This window comes from Pistacia vera, unplaced genomic scaffold (assembly GCF_008641045.1).
Source record: "Pistacia vera cultivar Batoury unplaced genomic scaffold, PisVer_v2 Contig290, whole genome shotgun sequence".
Lineage (NCBI taxonomy): Eukaryota > Viridiplantae > Streptophyta > Magnoliopsida > Sapindales > Anacardiaceae > Pistacia > Pistacia vera.
Genome location: NW_022196102.1, coordinates 261,049 through 287,573, shown reverse-complemented (window position 1 = coordinate 287,573; position 26,525 = coordinate 261,049). Strand labels below are relative to the sequence as shown.

Sequence of the window (26,525 nt, the reverse complement as noted above, 5' to 3'; positions counted from 1 at the left end):
TGTTTTTGTTAATTTTTAAACTTTTTTAGGCGGTATTAATGAAATTAATTCACTTAATGGTCTAAAATTAATTAAAAAATACTAATATTTCCTAAATAACTAAACAAAGAAATATTTTGGGAATAGGATTTGTAATATTTATAGGAATATTCAACCAAACGCATTCTTTATGTTCTGAACAAAGAAGAAGAACATATGTTCATTAAGATTCCATGGTTACCTTATAAATATAATAACGGTCATGGTCCACTGAACGAATCGTAAACCCTATATGTTTAGCATAGCGTTAATTGCTTAACCGATGCTCTGAAATACAATAAATAATATCTGAAAACATAGGATCGCTTAAGCGATCCTCTGTATTTACACAGTCGCTTGAGAGATCCGTTTGTATCGCTTAAGTGATTCTTTGCTTTTACTTTGGTCGCTTAAGCGATCCGTCTGTATCGCTTAAGTGATTCTTTGCTTTTACTCCTGGTCGCTCAAGCGATCGGTAATCGCTTAAGCAATCTAGTCCGCGGCAGAAGCCTAGATCTATGATCGTTTAAGCGATCCATTTGTATCGCTTAAGAGATTTTTGTAAAAGACTCTTGGTCACTTAAGCGATCTTGTCCGAGGCAAAATGAATCTTCCCAGATCTATGATCGCTTAAACGATCCATTTGTATTGCTTAAGCAATTTTCGTAAAAGACTCTTGGTCGCTTAAGCGATTTGAGATCGTTTAAGCGATCTTGTCTGAGGCAGAATGAATATCTGCCCAGATCTATGATCGTTTAAGCAATCTTATGTATCGCTTAAGCGATTCTTCCTAAAAGAGTCTTTGTCGCTTAAGCGATTCGAGATCGTTTAAGTGATATTTTCTGAGGCAGAAGGAACATCTACCTAGATGGGTAATCGTTTAAGCAATCTTATGTATCACTTAAGCGATGCTTCGTAATAGACTCTTGGTCGCTTAAGCGATTTGAGATCACTTAAGCGATCATTTCTGGAAAAGTCTTGGTTGTTTAAGAGATATATGTGGTCGGTCATATACGTAATTGTTTGGTACCATGCCTGTCATTAAGTTAATTAATTTCGAAATGACTGTGATTGGGAAACATTTGTACATCACTCATTTCCCTCCCAAATCTAAAAAGAATTTGTATCGCAAAATTAAGTAATTCATATCAATCTAATTCATCACAAATCAAAATATAAGAGACAACAATGTAACATGTTTATCGAAACACAAAATAAAAAATAGGCATGGGATGCTGCAAATATCAAAATATTTGGACAAACTAACCATTAGCCCCAACTGTGGTGAATCAAATAATCACACCAGTACATCAAACGTTGTAGTGATACACAAAATGAAACAAAACACTAAAAAACCATTATCCAACTTGGGTGAAGCAAATGATCACACCATACATAGTAAATTCAAACTGCTAATGATATATCTTATATGGACAAACAAAAATATCTCCCAAATGTCAGATCCAATTCTTTACAATGATTCTACAGGCACAACGCTTTTGGCTACTGCAAGAAGAGCCACAGCACAATGATCTGGACTTGAGAATTTCTTATACACTGCTTTAATTTACTTATGCCAAAGAGTTTAAAGTCACTAACACCTTTGCACAATGCCTTTATTGCAGATGCCTCCTCCTGCCAACCAACCTTTGAGAAGTTTTCAAATTTTGTTTGCCAACAACCTGTCTGAGATCAATGTTTGGTACCATGCCTTCCCAGCAGCCTTTATTGTAGATGTCTCCTCTTACCAACCAGCCTTTGAGAAGTTTCATCTCATTGTTTGCCAGGAACCTGCAAAATTATCTGGCACACACCTACAGACACGTCAACTTTTGTAAATTAAAAAAAACATATAAAAAAGTTACAGAGTGGGTAGGTGAGAAGTTCACTCAGTCCGTCTCTTTCGGTAAAGCTCCATATAAGCATGACACCTGCAACATCAGCACTATAACCCAAGTATCAATGTCGACATCACATAAACTACAAAATTCAAAGTCCAACTTTCATACCTTTTGATTGGGTTCTGGTTACTCAAAACGGATCCACCTGCCCATGGAAGCAGTCGACAGCCCAGCGCTCTTGACAGTCTCTCATTATTTCGTCATTCAAGCCATCCATCGGGTGTTGGTCATGTCGAACTGAATAAATTTAAGGGTATATACCCCACATTCAGCACTACAATAGGAAGAAAACATTAGCATTAGAATAAACTTATAGAACAATTGTATTATGTAAGTTAGTTTTATACAAAATTTACCTTGACTCATTTATTGGGATGGTGGAGCGGTTAAGTGGCCACTTTCCAGTTAGTACTTGATCACCCAAGTGCCCAAACATCCCGATATCACGCAACAGCCGTGGGAACAACCTGGACAATGGCTCCAACTCGACCTCCAACTGCTTGTCTCGACAAATAGTTGGGTTGCAGTCAAGGATCTTCAGCAACCCCTTCCCTAGATACGCGACGACTACTATCCAGTGCATCTGTTTGACGAGGATGATGCAATAGACTCTTTTAACAACGGCCTAACCGTGGCCATATTTGGGCTTTTCCCCCCGTACATACTGCATAATCCTGTCATCAAACTTGAAATCATCAGGGATGCAATTCAACTGTTCTGGGGCCAATCTTTTTCGCTTTGCTGCTCCTTTTGCTGCACCTCTAGCAACGATATTTTTAATTAAAGTGCGATATGTCGAAACAAGCGTTTGGCCAAACACCACATCGGTGATGGCACAATGGGATACAATAGATCACCATCACTAGTTTGTCGTAGCCTCATCAGTACCAATATCTTATCGATCTGCTACATCAAATAAAAACAACAAGATAAGTATGGAAAACATAGGCAAAAATAAGGAAAATTAAGCGAAAATAACTCACCGAGTCCTCAAGCCACGGCCCATCGTCAACAACTTTTCAAACCATTCCCAAGGATAATCCCCTGTCTTACACTTTATATGGGCATTACTTCCTGATTCATTGTAATAGGCATAAAAAAGTTTTTTCTTTTCCTCTATTGGCCTATACAAATCAACATTTGAGTCCATTTTCGCTTGCCCACTTCCTCCCCCTTCCTCCATTTTTACATCCACTCTTCCTTCACCTCTCACCTAGCCCTCCTCCATTATCACTGCCCCACTTCCTCCACCAACCTCCTTAACCTCCTCAATTTTTGGTTCTTCCTCCATTTGTTTCTTAATTTTCCTCTTCTTTACTTATGTCACTGCCATGTAAGGCGATTTGACAAACTTGCTCTTTCGGTTCTCTCTTTTCAACCCAATTTGCACTTCAACCGCCTTTAATTCTCTACCAACTTTCTCCTCCACTGTACCAACTTTCTCTGCCAGCTTATCCACTTTCTCCTCCACCCTTTTCATGTGCTCTTCCATCTTGTCAAACCTGTCATAAACGCCTGTTGTAAAACTCTCAAACAGGCTGTTTATGAGGTCAACCACCTCATTCTCCCGACGCCGATGTCTCAGCAAAGTGGTACTTGTTGTACCAGTTTGCTGAGGCATACGAACCTCTTCCTCCCTCTTCCCCTCCTCCTCCTTGGGCCTCCCCCCGATTGGAGCTTCATCATCCTTGGTATCAACCACGTTGTCAAGCAGTGACCCTGCAACTGCCGTCACATGCGTGACCCCTTTTAGGTCTCGCATCAAGTAGTCTATCCGTTCATCCCTTTCACCTTCCAGTGCTTTGAAAGATGTGACATAGTCCTCTTCCGCTTCATCCCCAGTAGTGATGAGAAAGGGTTGGATGACTCCCTACAATAAGAAACAAAATCAATCAGATTGAAGAGACATTTTAAAGCAATTGCATATTCAAAAGCTTAATCCTTTAATCTTACCCTACCCGCTTCAATCTCCATGTGTATTTGGTCGTGATCCCAATGGATACATCTCTCCACATGCCACTGCAACATCCTAGGAAATTACTATTGCACATCTAAACTGTTGCTCCTCCCCCCCGCCTTAGCGAAGACAGGGATGGCCTTATACATCCAAGCCTACATTGTAAAAAAATAGTCCATATCATAATTCAAACACATATATTACAAAAAATATAACAAAAAGCTATTAATATTTACCTGCATTGCCCATGGGAAGCCAAACAAATTGTACGTGCTTCGTTTATCCTTCCCGACCCATTAGGACTACTTTAACGCCATGTCTGGTTTTTTTAGGCTGTTGATGGTTCACTCAAATGATATCCGTTCCCACGGATAAGAATTAAAGAACTCCAAGTTAGTTACAGACAACAACCAATCTTTCTCAACAACTTTTGTTGAGTCACCAGCCAAAAAGATCAAATGTAAAAACAATACCAAGCACACTTTTATCTTCTCTCCATCATTAAACCGAACTGTTTGTAGCCTCTTCTCTAAAACCTATTCTGTAATAGACTTTGCCCCCTGCAAAACCTTCTTACAAAACCTTATGGCTCTCAGACTCTTCCTTATTGCGTCTGCCTCTGCCTTATCTGGCACTTCCCCACATCGTAAGCCCGTCACCAACGCATATTCCATCATCCCAAAACATAGTGGCTTTCCGTCCACCACGAACCACATTTCTTTTTTTTTATTGCATTTTACTGAGTTCAGCAACATGTAATGCACTCCCTGCACCCATAACGCCTTTTTCCAATTTGTTCCGATTCTTAAAAACTGACCAAAACAAGTATCTTCGAAATCTCTTGTACCATGCCTCATTCCAGCTAAAATCTCCTTTATTCTATCAAAAACATCCCAACTCGACCTGACCGTCACCCTTGCAGGGAAGTAGGGTACTTTATTGCTTACAAGCTCCAACTTGTAGTCTCTATAGTTTACAGTCTGCACAATCTGCACAATCGATATAAACAAAATGTCAGCAACAAAAATAAACCAAAACAACTAATAAAGAAAATATCAACAAAAAAAAATGACCTCTGCGGTCGCTTAAGCGATTTTGGATCACTTAAGAGATCTTGACTTTGCCTCGTACAAGATCTCTTAAGCGATCTGAAATCGCTTAAGCGACCAAGAGTAAACTGAAAGAATCTCTTAAGCGATACAAAAGATCGCTTAAGTGATCTTATATCTAAGATGATTTTGCCTTGGACAAGATCGCTTAAGCGATTTGAAATCGCTTAAACGACTAAGAGGAAACTGAATCAATCGCTTAAGCGATCTTAGATCTGGGCAAATGATTCTACCCAGATCTAAGATTGCTTAAGCAATCCTTTGTATCGCTTAAGCGGCCATGAGTAAAAGAGATTAATCGCTCAAGAGATATAAATGGTCGCTTAAGCGACAGTACAGAGCAATACTCCCAAAACAAATACGTACCCTTTCTTTGCCGGCCTCCTCATAGACTGCATTCTCGTCGGCTTCATCCTCGTTGCCTGAATCCTCGGAAGACTCCTCCTGGCCTTAATTCTCGCTGGACTTCTCCTCCTTGCCTGTATTCTCGCCTGACTCCTCCTCTTCAGAACTGTTTTGCATTCTTCTCTCTCTTGTTGTGCCGCCGTCGTCTCCTCTGCCTATGGACCACCTTCACTGATCGGATGATCCACCGGAGCAGCCATTAAACTTCTTGCGCCACCAGAATCTAGGATTCGAAGTGGCGTTGGGTTTTTCTCCTCATTGTGAGTGTCAGCCATGGTTTTGGATTGAATTTGGTGTCAAAATTTGCAGTTTCAATCGAAAATGTGGGCTGTATCGTTGGAAATCACATAGATTCTGTTTAGGGTTCAAGAAATCGATCGAAAATGTGACTTATCGTTAGAAATCGCAACTGTATTATGTTTAGGGTTCAAGAAATTGATTTTAGAATTGAATATGGTGTGGAAATTTGCAGGTTCGATTGGAAATCGTAGTGCCTCCCTTTGGTTCAAGAAATCGTTTTTTGCCCTAATGAATATGTGGGGCTTGTTTTGTAAATTTCAAATTTTAAAAACTTTCATTATCACATATGTTTTAATCTTTTCATTTTAACCCATTTTACGTGTTTAATTAATCCTAACTATGTTACGTTATCTTCCCTAAATTAAAAAGAAAAATGAAAAACATTTTCAAGGCCATTTTCTTAAATCGAAACTTGGGATGGCCAGGCAGCTAAATTTTCTCCACTTTCTGGGTATAAATTCCCCACAATGTGAAACTCAACAAAATTCAGAAGTTTACCCCTCTCTACTCTTAACGGCTACATTTCTTTCTCCTCTCCTCTTCTTGTCTCCAATGCCCTCGATCTCAGTAATCTTGCCCAAATTAACAAACCTTACTCTCTCTTCTCTCTTCTCTCTTCTCTCTTCTCTCTTTGTAGTTTACTGATCGGAATAAACCACTTCATGCAGCCAAGAAACACAATCTTCAGAGAGACCCACTCAAGTGAGTCGCCATCTCCAAACCCTAATTCAAAATTAAAGTCATTGTAGAAGCAAAAAGACGAACTCACTTCTTCCGCCTTCTCCGGCATCTTCCAAGATTAAGAGTCCGCTTCCCCCACGCCCGTCCAACCCACTGAAGCGCAAGCTCGCCACTCATACACATCCCGAGAACGTAATGGTTGTCGGGTGTTCAAGTAATTGTTTCCATCTTCTTCTTTTCAGTGGTTCTTTGATATTATGTTTTTTGTATTTTGACAGAATTTGGGGAAAAAAGTGACTCAAGCTTGAGAAAATGTAAATTTTACAGCTTCTGTTTTTTTACTGAGTGGAAAAGTGAGAAATTGTTAAGTTTCTTTCTTTTGTTTTGTATTAGAAGAGAGAGAGAAATGTCGTTGTTCTTTTCTTTAGGTTTTGTGACTAGATAGTAACCCTTTTGCTCTTGTGAAATTTAATGTTGCATGTCCTAATATATCCACATATTATTGCAGATTTACAATGAACAAATCATTTTGTGATTAGACAGTATCCCTTTTGCTCTTGTGAAATTTAATGTTGCATGTCCTAATATATCCACATATTATTGCAGATTTACAATGAACAAATCACAGATTTGTTGGATCCAAGCCAAAGAAATCTTCAGGTAATAGAAGCACCCACATCCGATAAAAGACCTACATAAATTCAGTTTTCCTTGACCCTGTTTTGCTTCTCTTTCTAGATAAGAGAAGATGTCAAATCTGGTGTTTATGTTGAAAATTTGACAGAGGAGTATATATGCACAATGAAGGATGTTACACAACTACTGATAAAGGTTTGCTTCATTTTTTCTTCTTGGAATGCATAGTGAGGATGCTTAAGATGGGTTCCTAGCATTTGAGACTTTCTAGAGAATGCCTATAAAAGAAATGTTGTACGATTCCTTGGCTCGTACGAACGTGTATATATTCATTTTCCTTGTCGTTATAGTGTTTCTTTGCTTGACAATTTAATCCATGTTACATTGACTATGACCTAATAGGTATACCCAACATATAGGAATCTTTCCTGGTGCTTGAATTTATTTTAAGGGTTTGCTGCATGTAATGCTTGGCAACTCTATATGTTTTTCTTTTTCTTTTTTCTACATGTGAATAGAGTACACTACAAATTTATTAAGTGTTTGAACATAAAAGAAGTAGGTGTTTTTGGCGAATACAGTACCATGGTTTAGGAAATAGAAAGTTAAAGATATGGCAGTAACAAAAATAAGTTTCTTTTTGGATGACAAAGAAGGAAGTAAATATAAGAATATGTATCAAATGTACACATTGGTGATTCTTATACATAGGAAATCGTTCATGTTCTTCTATGATTTTGAATCTTCTCCTTGTATCCTAGTTCCCAAATGACTCAAAAGGAAACAAAGAACTGACCAGACAAAAGAGTTAAGGTGACTTGAGAGTTTTTTTTAATTTTTCTTTCAGTTCATATATAATAGTGAAGGATTTATATGGAAGTCTAAACTTTTCTAAATAATCAATAAATAAATTGTAATAAAGATTGACAAAACATTAAATGTTTTACTGAAATTGTTTTTTACCAGAAGTATGCCGGTCTTACTTCTTTACAGGGGATATATAATAGTGAAAGATTTATATGGAAGTCTAAGCTTTTCCGAATAATCAATAAATAAATTGTAATAAAGATTGAACAAACACTAAATGTTTTACTAAAATTGTTTTTTTACCAGAAGTATACTAGTTTTACTTCTTTAAGGGGATTCAAATTGATGTATATTTGCTTACCGGACTGAAGCATTTTAAGGATTATTGCTAATGGTGTAAGGCTTTACCTTAAGTTCTCACCTCATATCTCGAGTTTAGCTAATTGATGAGGTTCATGTAGAGAATTGTCATCCATGAAATTCTTTTTGTTTTGTTTTTATCTACAACTTATAGATCATAGTTAGTAGTTATTTTGGGGAAAATAAATTGGATTATTCACTTGTAACATTCCTGTCTCCCCTCAATATCTGATTTTAATATGTTTGATTTGTTAATTTTTCTTGCATTAAATTTATGATCAGTGTTTTTATGATTCAGGGATTGTCAAACAGGCGGACAGGTGCAACTAGTATAAATGCAGAAAGCTCACGCTCACATAGTGTTTCTTTAAAGTATGAGTTACATATTGCATAAAGTGTTTCTCTTAAAGGCATATTAATCTGTGTCTATCTATTAGAATACTCTTTACTAGCTAAGCAATCTGATATTTTGTGCAGTTTTACTCATTATATCTGCTTCATTAACTTTGGCGTAAGAGTAGAATCTATTGACATGCAACAACAACAGAGTACTTGAAGAGTAGAATCTATTGACATGCAACAACAAAACNTATACCGGTTTTACTTCTTTAAGGGGATTCAAATTGATGTATATTTGCTTACTGGACTGACGCATTTTAAGGATTATTGCTGATGGTGTAAGGCTTTACAGTAAGTTCTAACCTCATATCTGGAAGTTTAGCTAATTGATGAGGTTCATGTAGAGAATTGTCATCCATGAAATTCTTTTTGTTTTGTTTTTATCTACTGCTTCTGGATCATAGTTAGTAGTTATTTTAGGGAAAATAAATTGGATTATTCACTTGAAACATTCCTGTCTCCCCTCAATATCTAATTTTAATATGTTTGATTTGTTAATTTTTCTTGTATTAAACTTATGATCAGTGTTTTTATGATGCAGGAATTGTCAAACAGGAGGACAGGTGCAACTAGTAAATGCAGAAAGCTCACGCTCACATAGTGTTTTCACTTGTGTTGTTGAATCTCGATGCAAGGTAATAACTGCTGCAATTTAAAAATGAGTAGTTTTTCTTTAAATTATGAGTTATATATTTGCATAAAGTGTTTCTCTTAAAGGCATATTAATCTGTGTCTATCTATTAGAATACTCTTTACCAGCTAAGTAATCTGATATTCTGTGTAGTTTTGCTCATTATATCTGCTTCATTAACTTTGATGTACGAGTAGAATCTATTGACATGCAACAAAGACAGAGTACCTAAATATCTTTGTTTTTTTCATGAGTTTTGTTTCATTTCATTGTGATCTATGTTTTCTGCATTAAACTCTTGTGTCTTTTAGAGCAAGGCAGATGGTATAAGTAGGTTTAAAACAAGTGGAATAAATCTTGTCGATCTGGCAACATGGGTCTCTGTTATAGTTCACTTGATTCAACATCTGTACTTATAAGGTAATCTTTAGATTCTGGTGTCTGTCACTTGAATCTACATCTTGGTGCTATTTAATGGACTTTTTTTTATTGCGTCTGTACAGCTATATAGTTTAATAGAACAAAAAATGTCAATTTTGACCAAGTGTGTTATCCTGGTGATGAGACTAGAATTTAAAGAACTTAATGGTACTAGAAATATAGAAATCAAATAAAAAGAAAAATGAAATATCGAAAAAGTGAAGTACTGTTAAAATCATTTGTATTGTCATGGGAACATGCTAATGCAGTTCACATGCACAAAGACTTATGCAATTTCCATTAAATTAAAAATTATAGAGAAAAGATTTAGTGTTTGAATAATATATCTAAAAGTTTTTTTTATTCTAGGTATATTTCAATTTTGTTCCTCATTACTTGAAACAATAATTAGCTTTCACACAATTGAGAAACACCTATTGCGTGCCAAATTATCGATGTAATTACCACTCTATGCACCTCAAGCGATTCTGATATTTTTGCCGAGTTTGTCTCACTTATCGCCGATAAACTCTCTTCTGGTGTCTTGGCCCGGAGTCGAAGGCAGCTTTATATGGTTCATTATCGTATGAGTTTGTGTTTGGTTGCTGAGAAAATTCAGAAACTATAATTTACTGTATATTAATTCTTATTTTGCTGAATTTTTCCAGCTAGCTAGCAAAGCATAATTAGTTTTGTTGTAGAATAGGTTGATTCAGTCAAACTTGATTTTCTTCTTTGAGAGCAGAAGCTTTAGTTGCTTATTTGGTCATATAATTGTTACGATATGAATTAAATACACAACTCAACCTTCTTCCCAATCAACGTAGAGAGCACCAAAACTACTTTCTAAAATACCGTGATTTCTATCTGTTCTGTTTGGCAGAATATGTATAGTTGAGAGAAACATAATTCTTAAGCCTTATATACTGTAAGCCCTTATGATGACAGTTTTTTTATGCTGATTAAATATTTTGAATGGCCTTAGGAAAATGAACCTCAGAAGTTTAAAGACACATGAGGACATCAGTTAGAACTTAATTATCTTTACATGTAGTCTAAGCTTAGGAATATACAAGGATGCAATGCTTAGAGTAATTGTATGACAATTAAAAAAAAAAAAAAAAAGCAGTTGCTTATTTGTTTAAAGCAAGGTTTTCATCTTCTAGTAATGTTCTTGAAGACTTCACAATTCTTTATTAATCCTTTTCATTTTGTGGTCTCTGTAAGTGTAGCTTCACTGCTTTGGGGTTCTCTTAAATAGTTGAACAAATAATTCCTATGTCCTCCTTAAAAACAGAGATGCCTTCATCTCCAATCTTATTGCAGGCCTTCATTTGCCAAGGTAATAAGATTTACCTTGAATGCATCTACCCTATTGTAAGCTAAGACCTATTTGTTTCTCCAAGCACAGTGAGGAAATCAGTGGAGATATCCTTTTTGTTTTGTATAAAGTATCCATCCTCCAATGCGAATCCATGAATAGTGACGGAGCTGATGTTCTTTTTGCTCACTATCCTAAGCTCTTGCATCTTTCATTGGAGGCTTTGATGAAAGCTCGAGATGATGACATTCACCTCAACTTTATAGGTTTGTCACATTCTATAAGGCCTTTTTTTTTTTTTTTTTCTTCCTTTGTTGCAAATTCTATTTATTCTACTTGGCAATGTTATCTTTTGACCTTTACTAACCCAGGGTGTAATCCCGAATACGCACTTATGGTTTTGAAATTATTTTTGAACTCCCAACAGTTTTAGTCTTTAGGAGGAGTTTAGCGATATTTAAGCAAACCTTAGAAAAGGTCAGTAATAATAATTATAGAAAAAGTCATAGATAATTTTAGAATCATATGGGTGTTTTTAAGATTACAACAAAAGTCTAGGTGGACAAGAGATAGTTGTATATCTTTTTGTGATTTTTCTGTTGGAGGAGTTCAAGATTCAAAGTTCGATGGTAAGAGATATTTCTAGTTAAGTTCTTCATTTCAACTCTTTACTAGAAGTAACAAATAGTGGCATGCAGAGGCAAAAACTGTATTAATCACATGTAAACATGATTGTAGTATGCCACCATTACTTCACTGGGAAGATGAAGTTCCCTGTAGCATCTGTAATCAATATTTAACCTTCCAAACTTAAACATTGCATAATTTTGTCCATAAGCAAGTGTTTTAGGATAACCACTCCATGAGTTGCCTAGGAAATATCCCCAAACAATCATAAAATGTCTAGAACTCTCAGAAAATTATGCTGAATTCAAGAGACATAGGATGGATATATACAGTCATCTAGATACTCATCTCCATAGTATCATCAATGTTGTCTTCTCACAATGAACATTTTTCAATTATATTTGCCCAGCACTTCGATGATCCTGGCTGAGAAAGGATTTTTCGTAAATGCATATGCCAATGACATATGTAGCATGAGTTTCGATGAGGGAGATAACTCCATGAAAATAACAGAAGATGGAGAAGGTCGTCCTTCCTTGAATGTTTTATTTGCTAAGGCCATCAAAGGCCCACTGCTTTCGTCTGACAGCCAAGTCCAAATCAACACATTAGATTTGATCTTCCATTTTTTGTCCTCGGTAGGTGCTCTGGGCAAACTGATCCAAGTTTTGGTGGAAGAAAACATTGCAGACTATGTTTTTGAACTACTATGATTGTCAAGTGAGTGTACTTTCATAATTGAAAATAGCAAGAGCTAGCATTAGTTTGACTGTTTGGGTATTTTATCAATATCTGACTATTTGTGCTGCCTTCAAGAAGAGAAAATTATCTCTATTAAGAAATGTTTGTAAACAAAATTTAATATGTTAATCAATGTTTGTGCCCAAATTATTATTTGCATATATGCTAAAGATTTTATAAAAATCCAATGGGTGAATAAGCTAGAGTATTTTATCAAACATTAACGTACACATCATGACTTCAAAGGTTACAAAAAAAAAAAAAAAAAATCATTTTCAAATATATATTCTTTCTCCAATCTAACATATCCACACAAATAAACACAGTTAATTTTGAACACGAACTGTCTTCAAATCACAGAGTTCAACTTATCACTAAACTAATTGATTTGAATCCACACAATTAAGAAAATGACAATAAAAATTGTCTTCAAATGATCAAATCACATTGTCACAGAGTTCAACTTGTCGCTACCAAATTAAAACATTTTCAAATATATATTCTTTCTCCAATCTAACAAATCTACACAAATAAACAATTAAAACAGCAAATTTTGAACACAAACTGGCTTCAAATCACAGAGTTCAACTTATCGCTATCAAATTAAAACATTTTCAAATATATATTCTTTCTCCAATCTAACAAATCCACACAGATAAACAATTAAAATAGCAAATTTTGAACACAAACTGTCTTCAAAATCATAGAGTTCAACTTATCGCTATCAAATTAAAACATTTTCAAATATATATTCTTTCTCCAATCTAACAAATCCACACTAATAAACAATTAAAACATAGTTAATTTTGAACACAAAGTGTCTTCAAATTGAAATCACAGAGTTCAACAAAACAAACAAAGTTCTAATCAAGAGTCTGCTTAGTACTCATCGTGGGTCTGCTTACGCCTCACGGTGGAGTCTCTTCAGGGTGGGTCTACTCACGCCTCACGGTGGAGTCTGCTGGAGTGCTAGGTGTTGGTGAACGAAGAACATAGCTCACGATGTGGATGGAGTAGCTCACGGTGACTGGAAAGTGGATGGAGTCAGCTTTACTCAGTAGCTCACAGTGGGAAACTGACGAACTATGGATGGAGTCACGGTGTGGAAGACTGGAACTGCCGACGAACTAGAGTCTGGAACTTTGGAAGTGAAGACCAGACGATTGACGAAGTGGAAGTGTAGAGATTTGAAATTTTCAGATTTGGAGAATGGAGGCAGAGAAAGACAAATGTGGATGGAGTAGCGTGACTGCGTGAGGACTGATGACTGAGGAGTTAAAAATTTTTTTTTACTTTTATATTTAGGGTTAAACCGGTTGTCGGTTAACCAGTTTAATTTTTTTTCAAACCGAACCGGTTTTTCGGTTTTTTGAATTCCCCAAACCGAACCGGTTTGTATAAAAAACCTATTTTTCGGTTTGGTTCGGTTTTCGGATTTTTTATCCCACCTTTACTACGATCCGACACTAAATTGATTTTTTCGACCAAATTTCGCTGGTTAAAATTCAATTTGACACTATTATCTAAAGCATCATCCTCCACTTTACAAAACTCCTTTAATTCCTAAATTTGGTAGCCCTTGTTTGCCGACTATGACTTGCAAACATCGTCGTGATTGGGTTCATTTTTTGACAAAATTCGGGCATACTATTTAATCTGACACCACCACCTGAACCACTGGCCTTCACTCTACAAAAACCCTTTAACCTCGACACTTGATAGCCTCTCATTCACCAGTGATCAAGTTAGAGATTTTGTGAATAGTTTAAAATGGTAACCCAGACCGCATAGGGCACTGATCATCGGACCTGTTTGGTCCAGTTTTCAAAACAGTGGCTAAAACAATAAACCTTAGGGGTCAACATCTTTTTAACTCAAAAATTTAAGTAATAACATATTTTGTTCCGTTTGTCTCTTAGAATCTTGCTTTTTTTAAGAATTGGGTTAGTTTTACCCTCATGAAGACATTAAAGGGAACAATATAATCTCAAAATTACAACATACTGTATATATTTGTAAACCAATTAGCTTGCTTGAAAAATTTGGAAAGGAGTTGGGCTTCTCTTTTCTTGAAGAAAATATAGATGAGGGGCTGGACTGTCAAGATCAGATGGGGCTGCAATGTCTTGAAGGGCCAATTGTTGGTGAAAATAGATGGAGTCATGGTGAGCCCAGAATGATTATGGGTTGGACATAGAGGTTTATTCTGTCAAACATCCACTCGACCTGACTGTCACCTTGCAGGGAAGTAGGGTACTTTATTGCTTACAAGCTCCCACTTGTAGTCTCTATAGTTAACAGTCCACACAATCGCACCATCGATATAACAAAATGCGCAACCAAATAATCAAACAACTAATAACAAAATATCACACAAAAATTACCTCCTGTGGTCGCTTAAGCGATTTGGATCGCTTAAAGATCTTGACTTTGCCTCGTGCAAGATCTCTTAAGCGATTTGAAATCGCTTAGCGAACTGAAAGAATCTCTTAAGTCATACAAAAGACGCTTAAGCGATCTTATATCTAAATATTCGCTTCAAACAGATCGCTTAAACGATCTAAATCGCTTAAGCGACTAAAAGAATTGAATCAATCGCTTAAGCGATACTCTTAGATCTGGACAGATGATTCTACCCATTTCTAAGATCACTTAACGCTCCTTTGTATCACTTAACGACCTGGAGTAAAGAGATTAATCGCTTGCAATACAATGGTCGCTTCAGCGACAATAGAGCAATACTGCCAAAACAAATACTACCCTTTCTGCGCCGGCCTTCTCGTAGCCTTATTCTCGCCGACCTCCTTCTCATCACCTGAATCCTCGGAAACTCCTCCTAGCCTGATTCTTTACCGACTCCTCCTCCTCGCCTGCATTCTCGCCTAACTCCTCCTCTTCAGAACTGTTTTGCGATTCTTCTCTCTCGTTGTGCTGCCGTGGTCTCCTCTGCCTGTGGACCACCTTCACTGATCGAATGATCCACCGAAGCAGCCATTGAACTGCTTGCACCACCGAATCCAGGATTCAAGTGGCATTGGGTTTTTCTCCTCATTGTGGTGTCAGCCACGGTTTTGGATTGAATTTGGTGTCAAAATTTGCATTTTCGATCGGAACTGGCTGTATCACCGGAAATCACACGAATCCGTTTAGGGTTCAAGAAATCAATTTTAGGGTTCAAGAAATCGATCGAAATCGCGACTTATCGATGGACATCCGCGACTGTATTCCGTTTAGCATCAGAAATTGATTTTAGGATTAATATGGTTTGGAAATTTGCAGTTCGATCGGAAATCGCAGTGTCTCCCTTTGTTTCAAGAAATCGCTTTTTTGCCCAATGATTTCGATTAAGCAAGGTGATAGGTGGGGCTTGTTTTGTAATTTCAAATTTTAAAACTTTCATATTTATTTGGCCCACATATGTTTTAATTCTTTTTATTTTAACCTATTTACGTGTTTAATTAATCCTAACTTGTCACGTCATCTTCTCTAAATTAAAAAAAATGAAAAACATTTTCAAGACCTTTTCTTAAATCGAAACTTGGGATGGCCGGCAACTAATTTTCTCCACTTGCTGGTTATAAATTCCCCCAATGTGAATAATTCAACAAAATTCAGAAGTTTACCCCCTCTCTACTCTTACGCTACATTCCTTTCTCCTCTCTTCTTCTTGTCTCCAATGCCCTCAATCTCAGCAATTTGCCCAATTACAAACGCTACTCTCTCTTCTCTCTTCTCTCTCTGTAGTTTACTGATCGGAATCAACCACTTCATGCACCAAGAAACACAATCTTCAAAGAGACCCACTCAAGTGAGTTGCCTCTCAAAAAACCCTAATTCAATAAATCATTGCAGAAGCAAAAAGACGAACTCACTTCTTCCACCTTCTCCGGCATCTTCCAAGATAAAGTCCGCTTCCCCCATGCCCGCCCAACCCTCAAGCGCAACGCGCCACCCATACACTTCCCGAACATAATGGTTGTCAGGTGTTCAAGTAATTGTTTCCATCTTCTTCTTTTCAGTGATTATTGATATTATGTTTTTTGTATTTTGACAGAATTTGGGGAAAAAGTGACTCAAGCTTGAGAAAATGTAATTTTAAAGCTTCTGTTTTTTTACTGAGTGGAAAAGTGTAACAACTGCTGAAAACTAGTACAATGCATGCATAATTACAATAGAAATTGGGCCCAAAACTTTCTTTCTTATAATTCATATGTCTTTTATACACAAAAGTATTGTTTACAAGATTCCTTTTAAAAGACAAAAGGGGAAACAGTGTAGCTATTGCTCCTCGCTTGCCGACGCCCCTCCGACTGCATCAACACCTATCCTCATCACAAAGGAAAAACGGGTGAGCACAAAATAATGCTCAGTAAGTAAAACCTCTATCTGTCTATCCCCGTATATAACTCTTAATTCTTTCCTTATACTATTTCTGTTCTATTTCGTTTCTTAAACATCATGGCCTCATCTTACCGGAGGTACGGCCGGATGGCGTTCACACAGCACCATCTCACTCTTCATGACTATCGGTGGATTCACCAGTACCAACCCGTTCTTAGTGACTACCAAGTGGGATCACAAAGCACCTACTCGTTTTCCTAACTACGGTGGAGACCACTAGCACCTACCCGTTTCTCATGACTTTGGGAACGATCACCAAGCATTAACCCGTCTCTATCGCTGCGGTGATGACACAAGCATCACCCACCCTTCTAAATGTGATATGATCAAAGCATCAACCCTTATCTAACAAATACCGGGTGGGTCACAAAGCCCACCCGTTTCTACTACTCTCGGTGACGATCACAAAGCATCGACCCATCTCTAAGGGCTATTCGGGTGGTGATCACAAACATCAACCCATTCCCATAACTGTCGGGTGTGATCACAAAGCATCAACCCATCTACACTACTCTTCTAATTCACTCTATTCTAGCATTTTTCTTTCTCTCTACCCTTAGAGTAGTTGTACCCACCAAGCTCTCTACTCATAGGGTAATTGCATACACAAGTTTCCTACACTTTCTTAGGTCACTTCAATGCACAATTAGTGATGCTATGGGCCACTCCCCAATGCACTATGAAATGCCAACATGCAATGTTGCAAGAATTAAGGTTCACTACTCACTCAAACCTCTTATTCATTTCATCAACAACTCAAGTCACTAAAACCTCTACTATAGCAATGATTCTAAAACTTTTTCTCATCATCCAAAATGGGGAGAAACCCCTTCACATAACCATAAACCTGTCAAATAAAACACTTCCAAAAAGGATCCACAATCCCCTTCATCCATCTCAACTACTTCCAACCAACACTCATTTCTCTATTTGCAGGTGTAACATTCACAAGCATAAATCTCTATTTAAACCTCCATACATGGCATATCACATGTAATACACAAATACATCTTTCTTCAAACCCTAATCAAGAAATCTTAAATCTCTCACTTGGGGTGGATTTACTTACCTTGTTATGGAGAGACTTCACCAACCTTCCTTTCACTTGTTTTGCTTGACTTTTTCTCTACTCTTAACCAAAGAACAAAAACCCTCAACTTCAATATAAACTAAAATCCACATCTCACAACTTAAGTAGAAATCCTACCTTAGGAAGCCTTAGGTTGATTTTCTACCCCAAATCACTTCAAAACCCCTTGGAACTCCTTGATCAAAAGAAAGAAAATTGAGAGGAGCAGAATGGAGAGTTGTTTTTGAGAAAAGAATGAGGGTTTGCTAACTCTTAATTCCTTTTATGAAATTTATACACAATCATTCCCATTTTGCCCTTACCTTCTTTGGGAATTCCATCTATATCCTTTGATTCATTACAAACACCCCCCATATCAACATATTCTCCATGAAAATCCTTACATTAACTCCCACTTTTCTGCTAATTAGGGGTAGAATGGTCAAATTGCCCTTGGAAGAAAATATCTAAACTTAACAAACATTTAATCGGCCTGTCGCCGCGGCGAAGAAACTTCTCGCCGCGGCGAAACTGTCCAGAGGTTTCCCCGTGGTTTCAACACATCTCGCGCGCGCGAAGATTCTTCTTCGCCCCGCGAAGCTTGGACACTAACTTCTTCTTTTTCAACCAATTTCAGCAAGCATTCAACACAACACTCAAACAAATTACCAAAACCACTCAAATAGAGCGAAAGAGAAACATAACTACGTACCTCAGTGGGGTGTTACAATTCTCCCCCCTTAAAAGAATTTCGTCCCCGAAATTCACAAATACTCTGGGAACGTCCGCATGTCCCGCTCTCATTCCCAAGTGGCCTCTTCCACTTTGTGATTCCTCCAAGGACCTACACGGAACACTCTTGTTCCGAAGTTCTTTAACCCTTCGGTCTAAAATCTGACTGGACGTTCTTCATATACAGATTCTCTGCTACTTCAACTCCCTACGCTCAGGATGTGGAGGGATCACTTACATATTTCCGTAGCATCGAGACATGGAAGACATCATGCACCCTGTCCATGCTAGGTGGTAGTGCCAATCTGTAGGCCACCTTTCCTACTCGTGCAACCTCAAAAGGCCACATACCTCGTGCTAACTTCCCTTTGCTTCAGAAGCGCATTACTCGCTTGTAGGGGAAACTTTCAAACACTTTGTCCCCACTTGGAATTCCCTCTTTCCTCTTCAAGTCGGCATAACTCTTCTGTCGATCTGGGCTTGTTTATTCTATTTTCGATTAACTTCACTCTTCTACTATTTCTGAGTCATCTCGGCCCAACGCGGTACTCAACTCATCTCTTTCGCCTACTCCTCCAATGAAGGGAGACCTACACCGTCTACCATACAAAGCCTCGTAAGGTGCCATTCTAATTGTAGACTGATAACTGTTGTGTAGGCAAATTCCACTAAGGTAACATCTCATGCCAGATCTCTATAATCCATGCAACAGGCTCCAACTATCCTCAGCACCTGATTCTTCTCTCTGTTGCCATCTGTCTGAGGATGATAGGCGTACTGAATGCTAAACGGTACCCAAATCCTCTATAAACTTGTCCAAAGGCTGAAACAACATCGGAATCTCTATCTGATACTATGTCTTGGGCACACCATGAATCTGACTATCTCCTAGGTAATCTGAGCCAACTGATCTGTAGTGGTACTTTCCTTTACTGAAGAAAATGGCTGACTTGGTTAACCTATCCACATCACCCATATAGCATTACTCCTTCTGCACTCTGGGAGCCCGTTAAAATCCATGAAATGCCTCCCATTTCCACTCGGAATACTCAATGGTTGAAGCAACCCTGAGGCCGTTGATGTTTCTGCTTTCACCTGCTGACAAGTAGACATTTAGCCACAAACTCGCGATGTCTTTCTTCATACCTGCCACCAAGAGCCTTCTTTACATCTTGATACATCTTGGTTGCTCCGGATGAGCGTGTAGGTGTGTCATGAGCCTCTAAAATTTCTGTTTCAACCCTCATTGGAGGAATCACAACCGATTCTGAAATGAGGAACCATCTCTCACAAAGAACTCTCTTTCTTGCCCTCACTGCACTTGCTGAACTTTTTTCTGACACAACTCATCAGCCATTTGCTTTTCTCTAATTTCCTCTAGTAAAGAGACTGACCTCTACTGGCAATCTTCCCGGAACCACTTCAATCTGCTCCTAGACAATTCTTCTATACACTCTTTCTGCCTGGAAGCCGGAAAACATGGCTTTTCTACTCAAGCATCGGCTACTACATTGCTTTCCCGTTGGTACTTGATCTCACATCATAATCCTTAACCAGTTCTAACCCTCTCTTTGCTCATATTCACTCTTTTGAGTGAAGAAGTACTTTAACTCTTATGGTCGTGTAGATACTCTTCACACCATAAGGTAATGCCTCCAATCTTTAAGGCAAGCCCACGCTGCTAATTCTAAGTCATGCGTGGGTACTGGTCTCGTACTCTTCAATTCGAGAGCATAAGCTATACCCTACCTAACTGCATCGCACCGCCAAGTCCTGCAGAGAGGCGTCTATAAATGTCATAATCTACACCCTCTGGGTAACACTAACAGGAGCTGTGTTACCCTCTCTTTCACTCTTGAAAGCTTTCTTCACATGCTGCTGACCAACAAAGGGTTTCTTCTGTTGGTAAGAGCTGTCATGGTTTAGCCAACTGGGCGAACCCGCTACAAATCGCGTAGTAACCTGCTCAAGCCTAAGAAACTCCTGTTTCTTTCACTGTTCGCGGCTTGCCATCTAGATTGCCTTGCTTTACTCGATCTACCGAAATCCCTTCCTTCGACACGGTATGGCCCAGATATCACTTGTTCAGCCAAAACTCACACTTAGAAAATTTAGCACCAACTTCTTTCTCTCAGCGTTGCAAACTATCTCAGTGTTCTCATGCTCTCTCTTGACTTGATAAATCAGAATGTCTTCGATGAAACAACAATGAACTGATCCAATACTCATGAATACCCTGTTCATCAAGTCCATAAAACTGCTGGATTAGTCAAGCCAAACGCATCACTACAAATTCATAATGCCATACTTGTACGAAGGCATTTTTAGCACATCTTGCTCAGCCCTCTTCGATGTACCCGGACCTCAAATCATTTTGGAGAACACTGCGCTCCTTTCAACTGATCAAAAGGTCCTATTCGGTAGCGGGTACTTATTCTTCACTGTACTTTATTCAACTCCTATAATCAATACACATCCTTATGATCCATCCTCTTTTCACAAACAATTGGAGCTCCCCAAGGAGACTTGGTCGGATAAAACCTTTATCTAAAGCTCTTGGAGTTGCTTCTTAATTCTTGAGCTCAGCTGGGCCATTCGATAAGGGGCTTTAGATATTGTGCTGTCCCTGGTGCTATTCGATAAAATTCTACCTCCCTCTCTGGAGGCAAACCCGTAACTCTTCCGGAAACATCTAAGAAAGTCTCGACATACGGCACCCTCTGAATCTCACTGTGAACATCACCACTCTGCACTACATGGCAATATACCCAGACAACCTTTCTCAACTCTCCTGGCTTTCACACTACTAATCAGCATGCCAACTGATGGCCTTCTCCAAACTAAACTTATCTCCACTATCGAGTTACCTCCCTTCTTTTTTCCGACATCAATCTCACTCCATACTCCCTAGGAATCCAGCCCAATCACATCAAAATCGGGCATATCAAACTATTAAGTCAACGTTAACTCTCACCCTGGATCACTAAACTCTCTTACAAATCTCTTGACACAACACTACCCCATCGGAGTATCTATCTTAATGGGTTGAGTCGCTCTAGAGGTTTCAAACCTAATCTCTCAACATCCTAGATAAGATGTGCGACCTGATCAATTAAAGCATATAAGGTGAATGAAATAATAACTGACCAGTAACGGCTGATGGAGGCCTCTGCTTCCCTTTTGCCACGTAAAAACCTGGCATTTGCAGTACCTCCTGAACTCGGAGTGGTTGGTGAAGAGGAGCTTTACAATCTCTCATCATGTGCCCTGGCTGTCGCACCTATAACACACTCTCTTCTCCCTCAGACATTCTCCTGGTGATTCTCCCACATTTAGGGCAAGAGAAACCCTTCCTTCGGTCGCTTATTCTTCCACTCTTTTATTCTGCTATACTGAAACTTCTTCTGATTCTTCATGCTTTACCTTTTACACCCTCATGCTTCTCTCTTGGAGCAAAGGTAGCTCCTTGTCTTCCGTCGAGGATCCTACGGAATTTTATTCTAAAAATCTCCGCCTCATCGCCGCCTCAAGCCTCATTAATTCGAGGAGGGTTGAGCTTGTCATTATATCCCGGCTATCCCGGTTTCAATCCATGCACAAACTTTCCCTTCTCAAGCCGAGTGCTAACAATCCCTGGTGCAAACCTTGCAGGTTAATTTCACCGATACTCTTTCACGCGCTAGTCCCTTGCTGTAAACTAATAAATTCTTGGACCTTCTCATGAACTTGGTCCTCTGTTCGTACTCGCCTCAAACTCTTGCCTGAACTCTTCCCACTTCATTACTGTCACGTCATGGTTTCTTCTCATTATTCCCACCAATTCGGGCATCACCCCGACAAGAAACTCGCATACCGGATCTTCTCCCGGTCTGACATGGGAAAAACCCTGGCTCGTTCTACTGACCCAGCCACTCTTCTGCTATTACTGGATCTGTAGTACCCTTAACTCTGAGGTTGATGCTGACTGAAGACCGTAAATCGGTTCACTCTGCTCTGTACTGGGGAGGTACCGTTTGTCCTCTTTCGACATGTGGTAATGGCGGTACCTGTAAGGGTCCAACTCTCCCCTGGTTTCTGCCATAACTTGCTGTATAATCCCCGGATCTAGCTTCATCCAAGGGAGGGGCGTAGACTCTGTGTGGTTAGAAGGTTCTCCTTCATTCACCACCCTTACCACGATTTCGATAACACGCCTCATCTACAAAAGATCACACTATGAACTCAAGAAACATTATAAGGAAAGAATTACTCACACAGTCGGTTAGACGTCGTGGCGATAGAAAGTACACTGTCAATCCCAAAATCTTGCTCTGATACCAAAAATGTACAACTCTAAAACTAGTACAATGCAGCATAATTACAATAGAAAATTGGGCCAAATTTTTTTCATATAATCATATCTTTTATACACAAGTATTGTTTCACAAAATCTTTAAAGACAAAACAGGAAACGTGTAGCTATTGCTCCTCGCTTGCCGCCGCCCCTCCACTGCATCAACACCTAGATCCGCATCCAACAGGAAATAACGGGGTGAGCACAAAATAATGCTCAGTAAGTAAAACCCTCTATCTGTCTTCCCGTATGATACTCTTAATTCTTTCCTTATACTATTTCTTTCTCTATTTCTTTTCTACTACATCATGGCCTCATCTTACCGGAGTATGGTGATGGCTTTCACACAGCACATCTCACTCTTCGCTATCGGGTGAAATTCACACAGTACCAACCCTTCTTAGTGACTACCGATGGGATCACACAAAGCACCTATTCGGTTTTCCTAACTATCGGGTGGACCACTTAGCACCTACCCGTTTCTCATGACTTTTGGTACGATCACCAAGCATTAACCCGTCTCTAATCCTGTCGGGTGATGACAACAAGCATCAACCCACTTCTATAATGTTGGATGATGATCACCAAAGCATCAACCCATTTATCTAACAACTAACGGGTGGTGGTCACAAAGCATCCACCCGTTTCTACTACTATCGGTGACACACAAGCATCGACCCATCTCTAGGCTATTGGGTGGTGATCACAAACATCAACCCGATTCCTAACTATCGGTGATGATCACAGCATCAACCCATCTACACTACTCTTCTAATTCACTCTATTCTAGCATTTTTCATTCTCTCTCTACCTTAGAGTAGTTGTACCCACCAAGCTCTCTACTCATAGGGTAATTGCTACACAAGTTCCTACACTTCTAGGTCACTTTTCATGCACAATTAGTGCCTATGGATGTTCACCTCCACCAATGCACGTATGAAATGCCAACATGCAATGTTGCAAGAATTAAGGTTCACTACTCACACTCAAACCTCTATTAGGCATTTCATCAAACAACTCAAGTGCACTATAAACTCTACTATAGCAATGATTCTAACTTTTCTCCATCCAAAATGGGGAGAAACCCTTCACACATAACCATAAAACCTGTCAAATAAACACTTCCAAAAAGGGATCCATACCCTTCAATTCCATCTCAACTACCTTTCCACCCCACAACTCATTCTCATATTTGCAAGGTGTAACATTCACAAGGCATAGAAATCCTATTTACCTTCCATACATGGCATATCACATGTTATCACATATATACATCATTTCTATCAAACCCTAATCAAGAAAATTCTTAAATCTCACTTGGGTTGGGTTTACTTACTTGTTATGGAGAGACTTCACCAACTCTCCTTTCACTTGTTTTCTTGACTTTTTCTCTATCTTAACCAAGAACAAAAACCCTCAAACTTCATATAACTAAAATTCACAAATCTCACAACTTAAGTAGAAATCCTTACCTGAGCCTTAGGTTGTTTTCTACCCAATCACTTCAAAAACCCTTGGACTCCTTGATCAAAAGAAAGAGAAATTGAGAGGACAAGAAGGGAGGTTGCGTTTTTGAGAAGAAGAAGAGGGTTTGCTAACCTTAATTCCTTTTAATAATTTATACCAACATTCCCATTTTGCCCTTACTCTTCTTGGGAATTCCATCTATACTTTTGATTCATTACAAACACACCCCCATATCAACATATCTCCATGAAAAATCCTTACAATTAACTCCCCACTTTTCCTGCTAATTAGGGTAGAATGGTAAATTGCCCTTAGGGAAGAAAATCTAAAACTTAACAAACTTTATCGCCTGTCCCGCGCGGGAAGAAATCTTTCGCCGCGGCGAACTATCCAGAGAGTTTCCCCGTGGTTTCAACACATCTTCGCGCGGCAGATTCTTCTTCGCCCCGGCGAAGCTTGGTACACTAAACTTCTTCTATTTTCAACAATTCAGGGCAAGCATTCACACACATACTCACTTAAACAATATTACCAAACCCAACTCAAATAAAAGTGGAGGAAGACAATAACTACGTACCTCATGTGGGCGTTACAAAAAGCGAGAAATTGTTGATTTCTTTCTTTTGTTTGTATTAGAAGAGAGAGAGAATGTCGTTGTTCTTTTCTTCAGTTTTTGTGACTGGACATATCCCTTTTTGCTCTTGTGAAATTTAATGTTGCATGTCCTAATATATCCACATGTTATTACAGATTTACAATGAACAATCACATATTTTTTGAGATCCAAGCCAAAGACTCTTCAGGTAACAAAGCACTCACATCCAGTAAAAGCCTACATAAATTTAGTTTTCCCCTTGAACCTATTTTGCTTCTCCTTCCAGATAGAGAAGATGTCAAATCTGGTGTTATGTTGAAAATTTGATAGAGAGTACATATGTACAAGGAGATGCACACAACTACTGATAAAGGTTTGCTCTTCATTTTTTCTGTCTTGGAACCTTAGGATGCTTAAGGTGGGTTCCCTAGCTTATAGACTTTCTAAGATAGCCTATAAAGAAATGTTTTATAGATTCCTTGGCTAGTACAACTGTATATATTCATTTCCTTGTCGTTATAGTGTTCTTTGCGTTTGACAACATTTAATTCTGGTTACACTGACTATGACCTAATAGGTACACCCCATATAGGAATCTTTCCTGGTGCTTGAATTTATTTTTAGGGTTTACTGCAGGATAATGCCTTGGCAACTCTAGTTTAAGGAATGTATCGATTTGACACTTTGTCTGGCATGTGAGGTCTGTACTACTAGGCATAGTGTCTAATTAGTGTATTTGAACACTGAAAGAAGGGGATGGTTTGGCGACATATATTACCGTTTGTTTAGGATAATAGAAAGTTACAAAGTATATGATAACAATTATATAGTTCTTTCTTTTTGTTGCGACTAAGGAAGGAATTAATGGATCAGGAGAATTCGTATCAAGGGAACTGTAGCCGCCGATTGTGGCTGTTGCTCTACATGGCATCTGTCTGGGTTCTCTAGGCATTTGACTCCGGTCTTCTATCCTAGTCCAAAGACTCAAAGAACAAAGAACTGACCTAGAGCAAAGAGTGTAAGGGGGGGAGAGTTGGTGTTGGTTTTTTCCGGTCAGGTAATGTAGGGTAGGTATTATTGAAGAACAAAGAAATGGAAGTCTAAGGGGACTTTAAATCAAGATAATGGGACTGAAAAACTTGTTTAGACCATGTTTACAGTATCGGGTTTACCTCGGTCGAATGGCGGCGTTCTCTTAGGAAGAAAAAAGGAGTGTCTGTTGACACTAATAAGGGTTCGTAGCGGAGGAGGTTTTCACAAGCTAAGTAAGACAAACCGTCACAGTCACACAGGTGGTAAAGAGACCACAACTGTTAACGTGTTGTACCGGTCAAACGTTCTCACTGGCCAGGTGCTACTTCATGTGAATTTTTGAGTAAAACTCAGAGGGGCAAGATAAGAAGTTTGTCTTACTGGCAAGTATCAACGATTAGTTCCTAAAAGAAGCTAAATTGACTAGTTACAAAAGGGCCTGCGTCTAAAATCTTTTGTCCTTATCCCATTATACCATACTATTACACAGATTACTCCACAGTATCTAATCACATCCAATGTGTGTCACGTGAGACGTGTTGTGCCAATCTTCGCCAGCTGACTCTGGCACCACTACAACTCT

General features: G+C 38.7%; 1 long non-coding RNA gene and 1 pseudogene across 1 annotated transcript; both read left to right on the top strand.

Moving 5' to 3' along the window:
* The first annotated feature begins 6,520 nt into the window (after positions 1-6,520).
* On the top strand, positions 6,521-8,525 carry LOC116134655. Its single transcript, XR_004128780.1, has 4 exons — positions 6,521-6,585; positions 6,978-7,031; positions 7,110-7,202; positions 8,473-8,525. It is a non-coding gene; the product is annotated as an uncharacterized LOC116134655 (long non-coding RNA).
* Positions 8,526-8,902: 377 nt separating this feature from the next.
* Positions 8,903-26,525, top strand: part of LOC116134689 — a 43,618-nt pseudogene continuing 25,995 nt past the window's right edge.